The sequence below is a fragment of the Amblyraja radiata genome, chromosome 46, assembly GCF_010909765.2.
Source record: "Amblyraja radiata isolate CabotCenter1 chromosome 46, sAmbRad1.1.pri, whole genome shotgun sequence".
In the NCBI taxonomy this organism is placed as follows: Eukaryota; Metazoa; Chordata; class Chondrichthyes; order Rajiformes; family Rajidae; genus Amblyraja; species Amblyraja radiata.
Genome location: NC_046001.1, coordinates 264035 through 276265, shown reverse-complemented (window position 1 = coordinate 276265; position 12231 = coordinate 264035).

Sequence of the window (12231 nt, the reverse complement as noted above, 5' to 3'; positions counted from 1 at the left end):
TAAGTTTTAATGTAGATTTAATGTAATGTTCAGATTCAATTTTAATTTTCAGATTCAATTTTAATTGTCATTGTCAGTGTACAGTACAGAGACAACGAAATGCATTCATAATGTTTTCAAATTGGCTATGTCTTCCAGATAAGCACTTTCTGATATGTGTTTATTTCAGGTAGAAGTTTAAATTTCTAGACATTTCATATTGAGAAAAGGTATTTTCGGGGTGTAAATATTTATTGTAGGCAACTATTTCTTTGGATAGGCATTTTCAAGTATAAGTTTTTGGTATTTTCAATTTGTATTTCGATTTAACAATTCATTGTACAGTTATATGTGAAAGTGCCTATTTCTTTCAGATATTTACTTTGGAACATGCTGTAGCTACAGCGTGCCTGTGATGGACAGACTGAGCATTTAAAACAATAGATGGGTACAAATCGAGCAGATTGCTCTGTCAGTATTTCTTAGATGTTGTGAGAGCTGAATTCATTTGGGCATGTGGATAGTAATCCTGACATGAATTATTGCTGGTGGAAACTAAGAAGGGAGAGGTTTCCTTCAGAATAATGTGGTATTTATTCACTTTTTAAGGTGTACTTATTCATCCCAGTAATTTTGTATTTTGTAAAAGAACAAATAAAAGTGTTTCACGAATGCCAATTTTCAATGCCTTGTTAATTTTCGTATCTCAATTGGACATTAAAAAAAAGAGGCCATTCAGCCCATCAAGTCTTGCTGGGTCACGGAGCAATCCCACCCTTTCACCTACCCTACCCGCTTACCTACTCTCTCTCATACTTGTCAATTTCCTGTGATTCCCCCACCTTATTTAATTAACCTACCAACAAGGATGTCTTTGGGGATGTGGGAGGAAGACAGAGCACATGCAAGAAACCCTCTCAGTCACAGAGAATCACTCCACATAGGGAATGCTGAGGGTCAGGAACACACCTGGTTTACTGACGCTATAAGGCAGAACCATTATATTCTGTACCACCCTTATAATAGGCATGTCAACATCACTATTGTTAACTGGATTCTTCTTGCATCAGTGAACTCTACTTCGGGCTTCATTCCCAAGCCAACAATTCCATCCTCTTCAATGTCCACACCCTTGGGTTGAATAACAATCTTGAAATCTTATTTGACCCTGAGCTGAACTTCCAACTCCATGTCCTTTCCTCTCAAATGCTGCCTACTTCCAAACCCATTAAAATCACCCTGTCCAACCCTGGTTTGGGGCACCAGGTGCTGCAAATTTCTGTAGAAACACCAGATGCTGTGTTTCTTTTATAACCTCTGAATTTCCAAATGCTCTCCTGGCCACCTTCACCTTGTCTTCAGAACCCTCGATTACTTATTTTTATAATTCTGTAATCTTCAGTCCCCGCATTCCTGCAATTCTGGCCTTTTGTGCATCCCACGCTTCTTTCGCCCTGCCATTAGTGACCAAGCCTCCAGGGGGTCCAGGTGTGAACTTCTGGAATTTTTCTTGCCAAATCTCTTTATCTTTCCACAATTTTTTCTCGTTTACGAGGCTGCTTAAAGCTGGCCTCTCTCGCCAAAGCTCAGTCACCTATCCGAATTGTCACGTTCTTCAGCTCTTGTCTGTTTTTTGTGAAGCGCGGACAGACACTAAAGGCACAATATAAATGCAAGAGAAAATCTTTCCTTGAAAATGAACTAAACATTTGTTGTTAGTTCATTTTCAAAGCCAGATATTGTCTGTTCTTAACAGTACAATTAGAAAATCTATCCATTTCAAGTTTTACAGCAATGTTCCTTCCTTTAGCTGCTGCAATTGTCCTGTTAAGCAGGGGTCCAGGAGTTTACTGGATGTTGCATCAGACACAATCCTTCAGAGCACTTGTGATTGAGCTCCAGGGGATTTAAGGTTGTCTGTATTTATATATTTGATTTCCTCTTTTTTTTCAGCTACAGATTTGTGGTCTAATAATTCCTGCTGTCTAAACTGACGTCTCATTATATAACCGTCTGAACATGGAAATAACAGCGGGAAAACACAGAGGTTTGCAAGCTCTTTGTGCAAAAGCTATCAGACTCTTGTCAAATTAATGCTGCAACATGCACAACATTACTTCAGCACAAATCTTGCATGGGTTCAGGGTGAAATTTAGCGCAGTTGGTTCCTTCATTTAGCATCTTTTCTCAGAAATGTTGCGCAGATCACATTATTTTCACTATCCATTCATTTAACAGAAATATACTGACGTTCAGCATTGGCAGGACTCGTGAGCACAAAATATACCAGATGGCAAAAGTATTTCCCTCTATAGTGGGTGATGCAATAAGGCAGACTGTTGCTATTCAATGTGCAGTCTATGGTTAGAGAGAGAGCTTCTCATTGGGGAAACTGATGCAACAAGCTAACTGCGATTATCAACCTTAAGAAATTTGGGGTGATCACGGCATTTGAAACAAAGCATATAACAACTGCTACCTCCCAGTGCTACGCCACACATCTGCTGGCTGAAAAATACGTTTCTGAAAAGCTGGATGTAGTATTAAGCAACTTTAAAAAAACATTTTTGAAGATTACTCCTCTGCAAACCGCAAACCTTTATATCAGAGCCACCAGTAAAATCTCTAACATTACATCTGTAATCAGGGACTTGAGTTGTGCGTGTCACAGTAAGTACATCAACATTTAGTTTAAATCTACTCACAACTACAATTCACACACGGCCCCTTCGTTCGTATAAATCACAGCTGATCAGGTAGAGCAGATGCCTCACAGCGCCAGACACCCAAGTTTGATCTTGATCTTGGTGCCTGTCTGTGTGGAGTTTGCACGTTCTCCCTGTGACCATGTGGGTTTTTCCTCTGGATGCTCCCGTTTCCTCACACATCCCGCAGATGTGTGGGTTTGTAGGTTAATTGGCCTCTGTAAAAAAAATATATAGGCAGAGGAATAACAACAAACTAGTGTGAATGGGTGATCAGTCAGCTTGAACTTGGTGGGCCGAAGGGCCTGTTTCCATGATGTATCATTAAACTAAATTATCTTAACTCCATCGATGTGCCTTGATTTTGTATCCCTTAATAGGTTAACCTAACAAAAATCTGCCCTTCATTTTTGAAATTTTCAATCGACCCTAATCCTTGGCTGCAACTTAAGGGGAGAAAGTAGTACGGAGAACTGCTTTCCTACATTACATTATATTGTCGGGACTTGAAGTACTTGACTTACTGTAAAACAATTCAAAACATCCAGACATTGTGAAAAGTTTTGCACAAATGCAAATCAGATCTTCTATTACCGTAGAACAGATCAGCTTTAAACATTCTTGTTCTGGATCTTCCTCACTCAATAGACTACTCAATGTTTGTCCAGGTTCACTGGAACGGTTGCAAACTACATGAATTTAATTAACGACAGTAACTCGCGCTCCGGTAATTAATTGGAAAACTGCAGATTATTTCCTGAAAGTTCAAATGTGCTCTCCATTAGGTGGCAGTCTATCCCGTTAATCAGTGCTACTCAAAAGCTGTGACTGAAAGATCCTCCCAACTAAAGATACTAGATACTCTACGATCTTTGCTCCCAAACACTCATTAGACTGCTGCTGGAGATCCATTCTCAGGGATGGTACACCACCTTGTTAATGAGACGCAGGTTGATGGATGGGATTTTCCTCACAGGGTGGAAGGAGACGAGGGTGGGGGTGACTATGCTAGGTATTGTGTACAGTTCGTAGAAGCAAGGAACTACAGATGCTGGTTTACACAAAAGGACAACAAAGTTCCATCCAGGGACCCCAGCAGTCCTTCCAGGTGAGACAGACGTCCACATGCACCTCCTCTAACGTCATCTACCGCATTCGGTGTTCCAAATGTGGCCTTCTGTACATCGGCGAGACTAAGTCTTGCTTGGCTGAACATTTGTGCTCAGTCCGCCAAGGTCTACTAGATCTCCCGATTGCTAAGCATTTTAACTCTCCTTTCCATTCCCATGCTGACCTTCCTGTCCTGAGCCTCCTCCATTGCCAGAGTGTGGCCACACGCAAACTGGAGGAACAGCACCTCCTATTTTGCATGTAGACATTAATGATGAAATTCACCACTGTATCAGCGTATCCTTTGGTCAATTAAAGGAAAGGGTTTTTGAAGATTAAAACCTTAGCCCTGGCACACAATCCATGGTCTGGCGGGCGGCAGTGATCCCTGCATGCTGACCGGTTGCATCGTGGCTTGGTTCGGCAATTTGAGCGCCCTGGAGAGGAAAAGACTACAAACAGTAGTAAACACTGCCCAGTCCATCATCGGCTCTGACCTTCCTTCCATCGAGGGGATTTATCGCAGTCGCTGCCTCAAAAAGACCGGCAGTATCATCAAAGACCCACACCATCCTGGCCACACACTCATCTCCCTGCTACCTTCAGGTAGAAGGTACAGGAGCCTGAAGACTGCAACAACCAGGTTCAGGAATAGCTACTTCCCCTCAGCCATCAGGCTATTAAACCTGGCTCGGACAAAACTCTGATTATTAGCAACCACTTTCTGTTATTTGCACTACCAGTTTATTTATTCATGTGTGTATATATTTATATCATGGTATATGGCCACATTTATCTGTTTTGTAGTAAATGCCTACTATTTTCTGTGTGCTTAAGCAAAGCAAGAATTTCATTGTCCTATACAGGGACACTTGACAATAAACTCACTTGAACTTGAACTTGAACTGCCCTCATACATGGACATATTTCCCCTCCAATGGAAATATATCATTAAAACTGTCTCTACAAATCCTCCAAAGTTTCTGGAAGTTTAAGTGAACCGATGTCAGTGTCCTCTCCAGACCAATATCCCCAGTGTTGAAGTTTGAGTTATACTCCCCCTCTGACCTTAAACCTATGCCTTCTAGTCTTTGGCATAATCCTCTGCCCTCTATTCTTTGGCATTAAGCTAGGCCCTCTAGTGTTTGACAATAAAGTTCTGCCCTCTAGTCTTTGACATAAAGCGCTGTCCTCTAGTCTGACAGTAAGCTATGTCCTCTTGTCTTTGAGGTAGAGTTATGCCCTCTAGTCTTTGACATTTCCAGAACAAGGGGTCACAGTTTAAGGATAAGGGGGAAATCTTTTAGGACCGAGATGAGGAAAACATTTTTCACACAGAGAGTGGTGAATCTGTGGAATTCTCTGCCACAGAAGGTGAGTTGAGGTCAGTTCATTGGCCATATTTAAGAGGGAGTTAGATGTGGCCCTTGTGGCTAAAGGGGTCAGGGGGTATGGAGAGAAGGCAGATACAGGATACTGAGTTGGATGATCAGCCATGATCATATTGAATGACGGTGCAGGCTCGAAGGGCTTATGGCCTACTCCTGCACCTATTTTCTATGTTTCTATTTCATTACTATCACCCCTTCTTCTAAACACAAATATAGATCTAACTTTATTAACCCTGTCATCCCAGGAAATAATAATAATAATAATAATAATAATGGATGGGATTTATATAGCGCCTTTCTAATACTCAAGGCGCTTTACATCGCATTATTCATTCACTCCTCAGTCACACTCGGTGGTGGTAAGCTACTTCTGTAGCCACAGCTGCCCTGGGGCAGACTGACGGAAGCGTGGCTGCCAATCTGCGCCTACGGCCCCTCCGACCACCACCAATCACTCACACACATTCACACACAGGCAAAGGTGGGTGAAGTGTCTTGCCCAAGGACACAACGACAGTATGCACTCCAAGCGGGATTCGAACCGGCTACCTTCCGGTTGCCAGCCGAACACTTAGCCCATTGTGCCATCTGTCGTCCCACCATGCCAAATAGCCATGTGAATCTTTTCTGGACTGCGTCCCATGCCAGTACATGTATATTTTCTTAAATAAAGGGACCAAAGATGTACACTGTTCTCCAGTTGTTGGTTGCCTCACTGACATCTTGTACAACCACAACAATACTTCCCTATCTCTCAACTCCTGTACAATAAAGACCAAAATGCCATTTGTCTTCCTATTTGCTACACCTGCATGCTAACCTTTTGTTTTTCATGAACAAACACTCCCTCTGTATTCCAGTCATTTGCAGTCTTTCTCCATTTGGTAAATAATCTGCCTTTTGATTTCTCCTTTCGAATTGCATGACCTCACGCTCTCCCACTGTCCATTTGCCAAGTCTCTGCCCACTCACTCAACCTATCAGTATCCTGTTACAGAGCCCAAATATCCTCATACAATACAAATTTATACAATACAAATTTATTGTCATTTGAGCCCCAGTGAGACTCAAACGAAATTTTGTTTCCACAGCCATACAAACAAAAACAATGTCCTACAGACATACACACAATTAAGTTCACACAAACATCCATCACAGTGAACCCACTGTGATGGAAGGCAAAGTCTTTTCTCATTGTCATTGTAGCATGCCTTCCCACTTATTTTCGTGTCATTAGCAAACTTGGATATTGCACAATTTGCCTCCTCCTCCAAGTGATCAATATAAACAATAAATAATTGAAAGGCAAGAGCTGATCCTTGAAGTACTCCACTAGTTAAATCGTTTCAGCCTGAAAACGGCTCATTTATTCCAATTGCATGTCTTCTATATATTCTTCAATCAATGTTCATGTACACCCTCCAATGTGAATTATGCTCTTGAGCATCAACCCTTTATGTGGAACCGTACCAAATTCCTTCTGGAAATCTAAAACATGTGCCCCTCCATACAACTCTGCCTGTTACATCTTCAAAGAACTCGAGCAAATCTCTCAAACATGATTTACTACTTATGAAACCATGTTTATTGGTTTGATTGCATTAAGCTTCTCTAAATGATCAGCTATATCTTCATGGAGTCCAGCATCTTGCCAGATACAGGTATCAAGTGAAATGGTCTATAATTTCTCGTTTTTTTGTCTCCTTCCTTTCCCACTGCTTTTTCTGATGCAGCGTGGATAGAAGACGTTATACTGAAGAAGGGTCCCGACCCAAAATGTTGCCTATCCATGTTCTCCAGAGATGCTGCCTGGCCCGCTGAGTTATTGCAGCACTCTGTGCCTTTTTTGAGCTGATCTGTCTTGCTTTTTCTCACACTACTTTCAGCCACACTGATGAGATTCAGCCTTCCACTTGGATTTCCTATCAGTAAAATAATGACAAGCAAAGTCTTTGAAGGTGACCTTAATTAAAGAAATTAAGACTGTTATTTTCGTGCTGGAAATGTGTTCAAGTTGGACTTTTCCTTCTAATAATGTTGCAGTTGTGATTTAGCGGTTTAACAGAAACTTGGCATTCCACTTTTTGAAAAGAATGCCACAAACAATTTATGGTACAGTGACTATATCTATTTTGATAGCAGTGTTCTTTTTTAAAATACTATTATTCTTTTATTGCAACGTTCCTCCGACATTTAGCCAAAAGATTTTACTGACTGACTAAGTGATTATAAAATAAACCTAGAAATGTAATGCTGCTTTGCAAATGTGTGTGCAGAAAGCAGCTAGGGACTCTAAATGCATCTGTTAAGACTCCATACATTTACATAATTGGGAAACATTGGTCTCAGACTCAATCTTTCTGAAACTCCACTTTCCAATCTTTGTTATTCAGAATTACTTTAAATTCCTATTCTCTGTTTCACAGGAAGCTTGTTATCCATTCTACCTCTCTAACTCCACACATTGTGACTACTCGGTGGTATTTTGGAGATTATTTTGGGAAATCCAAATATATTATGCTCTTATGTATCCTTCTGCTGCCTTTTGAAAGAATTTAATAAGGTTGATCAAGTGTGACATTCCCCTATGCAATCCCTGCTGTATAACGTATTCTTTATCTGGCCACACACACATCTCCCTGCTACCTTCAGGTAGAAGGTACAGGAGCCTGAAGACTGCAACAACCAGGTTCAGGAATAGCTACTTCCCCTCAGCCATCAGGCTATTAAACCTGGCTCGGACAAAACTCTGATTATTAGCAACCACTTTCTGTTATTTGCACTACCAGTTTATTTATTCATGTGTGTATATATTTATATCATGGTATATGGACACATTTATCTGTTTTGTAGTAAATGCCTACTATTTTCTGTGTGCTTAAGCAAAGCAAGAATTTCATTGTCCTATACAGGGACACATGACAATAAACTCACTTGAACTTGAACTTTATTACGTTTTCAGCTTTGAGTTTTATATACCTAGTGCATTTTTGAACAATTCTGCCACCATCTTTCTTATCGCTGATGCTAAACAAAATGGTTTATCTTAAGCTTAAAATATTCTATACAAGTCTTATCCTTCCTAAATATATCAATGATCTTATCTTTACTGCCTTAAAATGTCTTTATATTCTTTTTAATCTCTTCTTCTAGCTCTTCTATTTGTTTTCTCAATGAGCACTAAGGAAAAGTAGTTTGTAAATATTTATATCATTTTGTTATAACTATGAGATCTTACTGTGTGGTCTTCTCATCTTTGTTTTTTGCTTTTGTTATTTATGTGTGTTAGAATATTAATAAAATAATTCTGTAGTTTCTCTTTTTTTATGGGTGGGATTTTCCTAAACTTTCCAGTGCCTTTATGTCATCCTTCTAATTTGTTTTTGTATTTTTTCTTTGGCTGAAATTTTGCCATACTTCATTCATTCATGGTGTGTCATAACTGGCAAGTCTGTTCTTGCTTTATAATAGGATACATTTCTCTTGGACTCCATTAATCATCTCTTTAAAAATATTTCTCACATCTCTTCTAAATCACATGTATAGAAAGATAGAAACTAGGTGCAGGAGGAGGCCTTCTGGCCCATCGAGCCAGCACCGCCATTCATTGTGATATAGGCTGATCGTCCCATTCAATAACCCGTGCCTGCCTTCTCCCCATATCTCTTGATTCCACTAGCCCCAAGAGCTCTATCTAACTCTCTCTTAAATCCATCCAGTGATTTGGCCTCCACTGCCCTCTGTGGCAGGGAATTCCACAAATTCACAACTCTATGGGTGAGAAAGTTTTTTTCTCACCTCAGTCTTAAATGGCCTCCTCTTTATTCTAAGACTGTGGCCCCTGGTTCTGGACTCGCCCAACATTGGGAACATTTTTCCTGCATCTAGCTTGTCCAGACCTTTTATAATTTTATATGTTTCTATAAGATCCCCCTTCATCTTTCTAAACTCCAGTGAATACAAGCCTAGTCTTTCCTCATATGACAGTCCCGCAATCCCAGGGATCAATCTCGTGAACCTACGCTGCACTGCCTCAATCACAAGGATGTCCTCGCTCAAATTAGGAGGCCAAAACTGTACACAATACTCCAGATGTGGTCTTACCAGAGCCCTATACAAGTGCAGAAGAACCTCTTTACTCCTATACTGAAATCCTCTTGTTATGAAGGCCAACATCCCATTAGCTTTCTTCACTGCCTGCTGTACCTGCACGCCAACTTCCAGTGACTGGTGTACAAGGACACCCAGGTCTCGCTGTACCTCCCCCTTATCTAACCTAACCCCATTGAGATAATAATTTGCCCCCTTGTTTTTGCTGCCAAAGTGGATAACCTCACATTTATCTATATTATACTGCATCTGCCATGCATCTGCCCACTCACTCAACCTGTCCAGGTCACCCTGCAACCTCCTAACATCCTCTTCACAGTTCACACTGCCACCTAGCTTTGTGTCTTCCACAAACTTGCTAGTGTTCCTCCTAATTCCCTCTTCCAAATCATTAATATATATGGTAAACAGTTGCGGCCCTAACACCGAGCCTTGCGGCACTTGGAATAAGGGGTAAGCCATTTAGAACGGAGACGAGGAAACACTTTTTCTCACAGACTGGTGAGTCTGTGGAATTCTCTGCCTCAGAGGGCGGTGGAGGCCGGTTCTCTGGATGCTTTCAAGAGAGAGCTCGATAGGGCTCTTAAAAATAGCGGAGTCAGGGGATATGGGGAGAAGGCAGGAACGGGGTACTGATTGGGGATGATCAGCCATGATCACATTGAATGGCGGTGCTGGCTCGAAGGGCCGAATGGCCTACTCCTGCACCTATTGTCTATTGTCCACTCGCCACTGCCTGCCATTCTGAAAAGGACCCGTTCACTCCTACTCTTTGCTTCCTGTCTTTTTTTTGTAAACCGGCATTTGCAGTTCCGTGTGTCTACTCTCTTGTTTAACCCCATCACAGTTGCCAAAGGAATAAACTCTGGCCTTTAATCCCAAAGGATTAAAGTCTGCCTTGGCCTATATGATCTCCCGGTTGCCAAACACTTTAACCCCGCCTCCCATTCCCATACTGACCTTTCTGTCCTGGGCCTCCTCCATTGTCAGAGAGAGGACAAATGCAAATAGTAGGAACAGCACCTCATATTTCACTTGAGCAGCTTCGACCCCAGCAGTATGAATATTGACTTCTCTAACTTCAAGTAACCCTTGCAACCCCCCTCTCTCTCTCCGTCCCTCCCCCACCCTAGTCGTAGTACTAGTTTCACTGTTGTCCAGTTGAGTTTCATTGTCTGTATAGCTCATTATCACCTATCCCATAGCCTACAATGGACCATTGTGGGCTCCACCTTTCCTTCATCATCATTACCTTTTTTGCAATCTTTCATTCATTTGTTCTATACCTCGCTACATCATTGTTTATATCTCTTGCTTCCCTTTCCTGTTGACCTTCAGTCTGGAGAAGGGTCTCGACCCGAAATGTCACCCATTCCTTCTTTCCAGAGATGCTGCCTGTCCCGCTGAGTTACTCCAGCACTCTGTGAAACGTCACCTATCCATGTTCTCCACAGATGCTGCCTGACCCGCTGAGTTACTCCAGCATTTTGTGTCTATTTTCGGTTTAAACCAGCATCTGCAGTTCCTTCCTACAAACACTGGAATTCACTCCCCCCTCTCTCTCATCCTTCTGGACGCTCCTGGGGTCAAGGAAAGAGCGTTCACGCCACGGCCCTGTTTTCACCAATATTTCCACCACCACGCACAAGAAGCGACAAGACAGACACCATTGTATGCAGATGCCGAGAAGTATGTTCAGCTCTGACTGAACAACTTCTAATTGTGTGTGTGTGTGTGTGTGGACTCGATAAGAAGAAGATGCTTCAACTGGCCCTCTTCTTTCCTGGATCAATGCTGATTTGCTTGGTAATCATAGAAAATAGGTGCAGGAGTAGGCCACTCGGCCCTTCGAGTCTGCACCATTCACCATTCAATATGATCATGGCTGATCATCCAACTCAGTATCCCGTCCCTGCCTTCTCTCCATACTCCCCTGATCCCTTTAGCCACAAGGGCCACATCTAACTCCCTCTTAAATATAGCCAATGAACTGTGTGGCCTCAACTACCTTCTGTGGCAGAGAATTCCACAGATTCACCACTCTCTGTGTGTATGAAAAAAAATGTTTTTCTCATCTCGGTCCTAAAAGATTTCCCCCTTATCCTTAAACTGTGTGTGTGGCCCCTTGTCCTGGACTTCCCCAACATCGGGAACAATCTTCCTGCATCTAGCCTGTCCAACCCCTTAAGAGATTCACCACTCTCTGTGTGAATAATGTTTTTCTCATCTCGGTCCTAAAAGATTTCCCCCTTATCCTTAAACTGTGTGTGACCCCTTGTCCTGGATTTCCCCAACATTGGGAACAATCTTCCTGCATCTAGCCTGTCCAACCCCTTAAGAGATTCACCACTCTCGGTGTAAAAAATGTTTTTCTCATCTCAGTCCGAAAAGATTTCCCTCTTATCCTTAAACTGTGTGTGTGACCCCTTGTCCTGGACTTCCCCAACATTGGGAACAATCTTCCTGCATCTAGCCTGTCCAACCGCCTTAAGAATGTTGTAAGTTTCTATAAGATCCCCCCTCAATCTTCTAAATTCTAGCGAGTACAAGCCGAGTCTATCCAGTCTTTCTTCATATGAAAGTCCTGACATCCCAGGAATCAGTCTGGTGAACCTTCTCTGTACTCCCTCTATGGCAAGAATGTCTTTCTTCAGATTAAACTGTGTGTGTGACCCCTTGTTCTGGACTTCCCCAACATCGGGAACAATCTTCCTGCATCTAGCCTGTCCAACCCCTTAAGAGATTCACCACTCTCTGTGTAAAAAATGTTTTTCTCATCTCAGTCCGAAAAGATTTCCCCCTTATCCTTAAACTGTGTGTGTGACCCCTTGTCCTGGACTTCCCCAACATCGGGAATAATCTTCCTGCATCTAGCCTGTCCAACCCCTTAAGAATTTTGTAAGTTTCTATAAGATCCCCCCCTCAATCTTATGGTA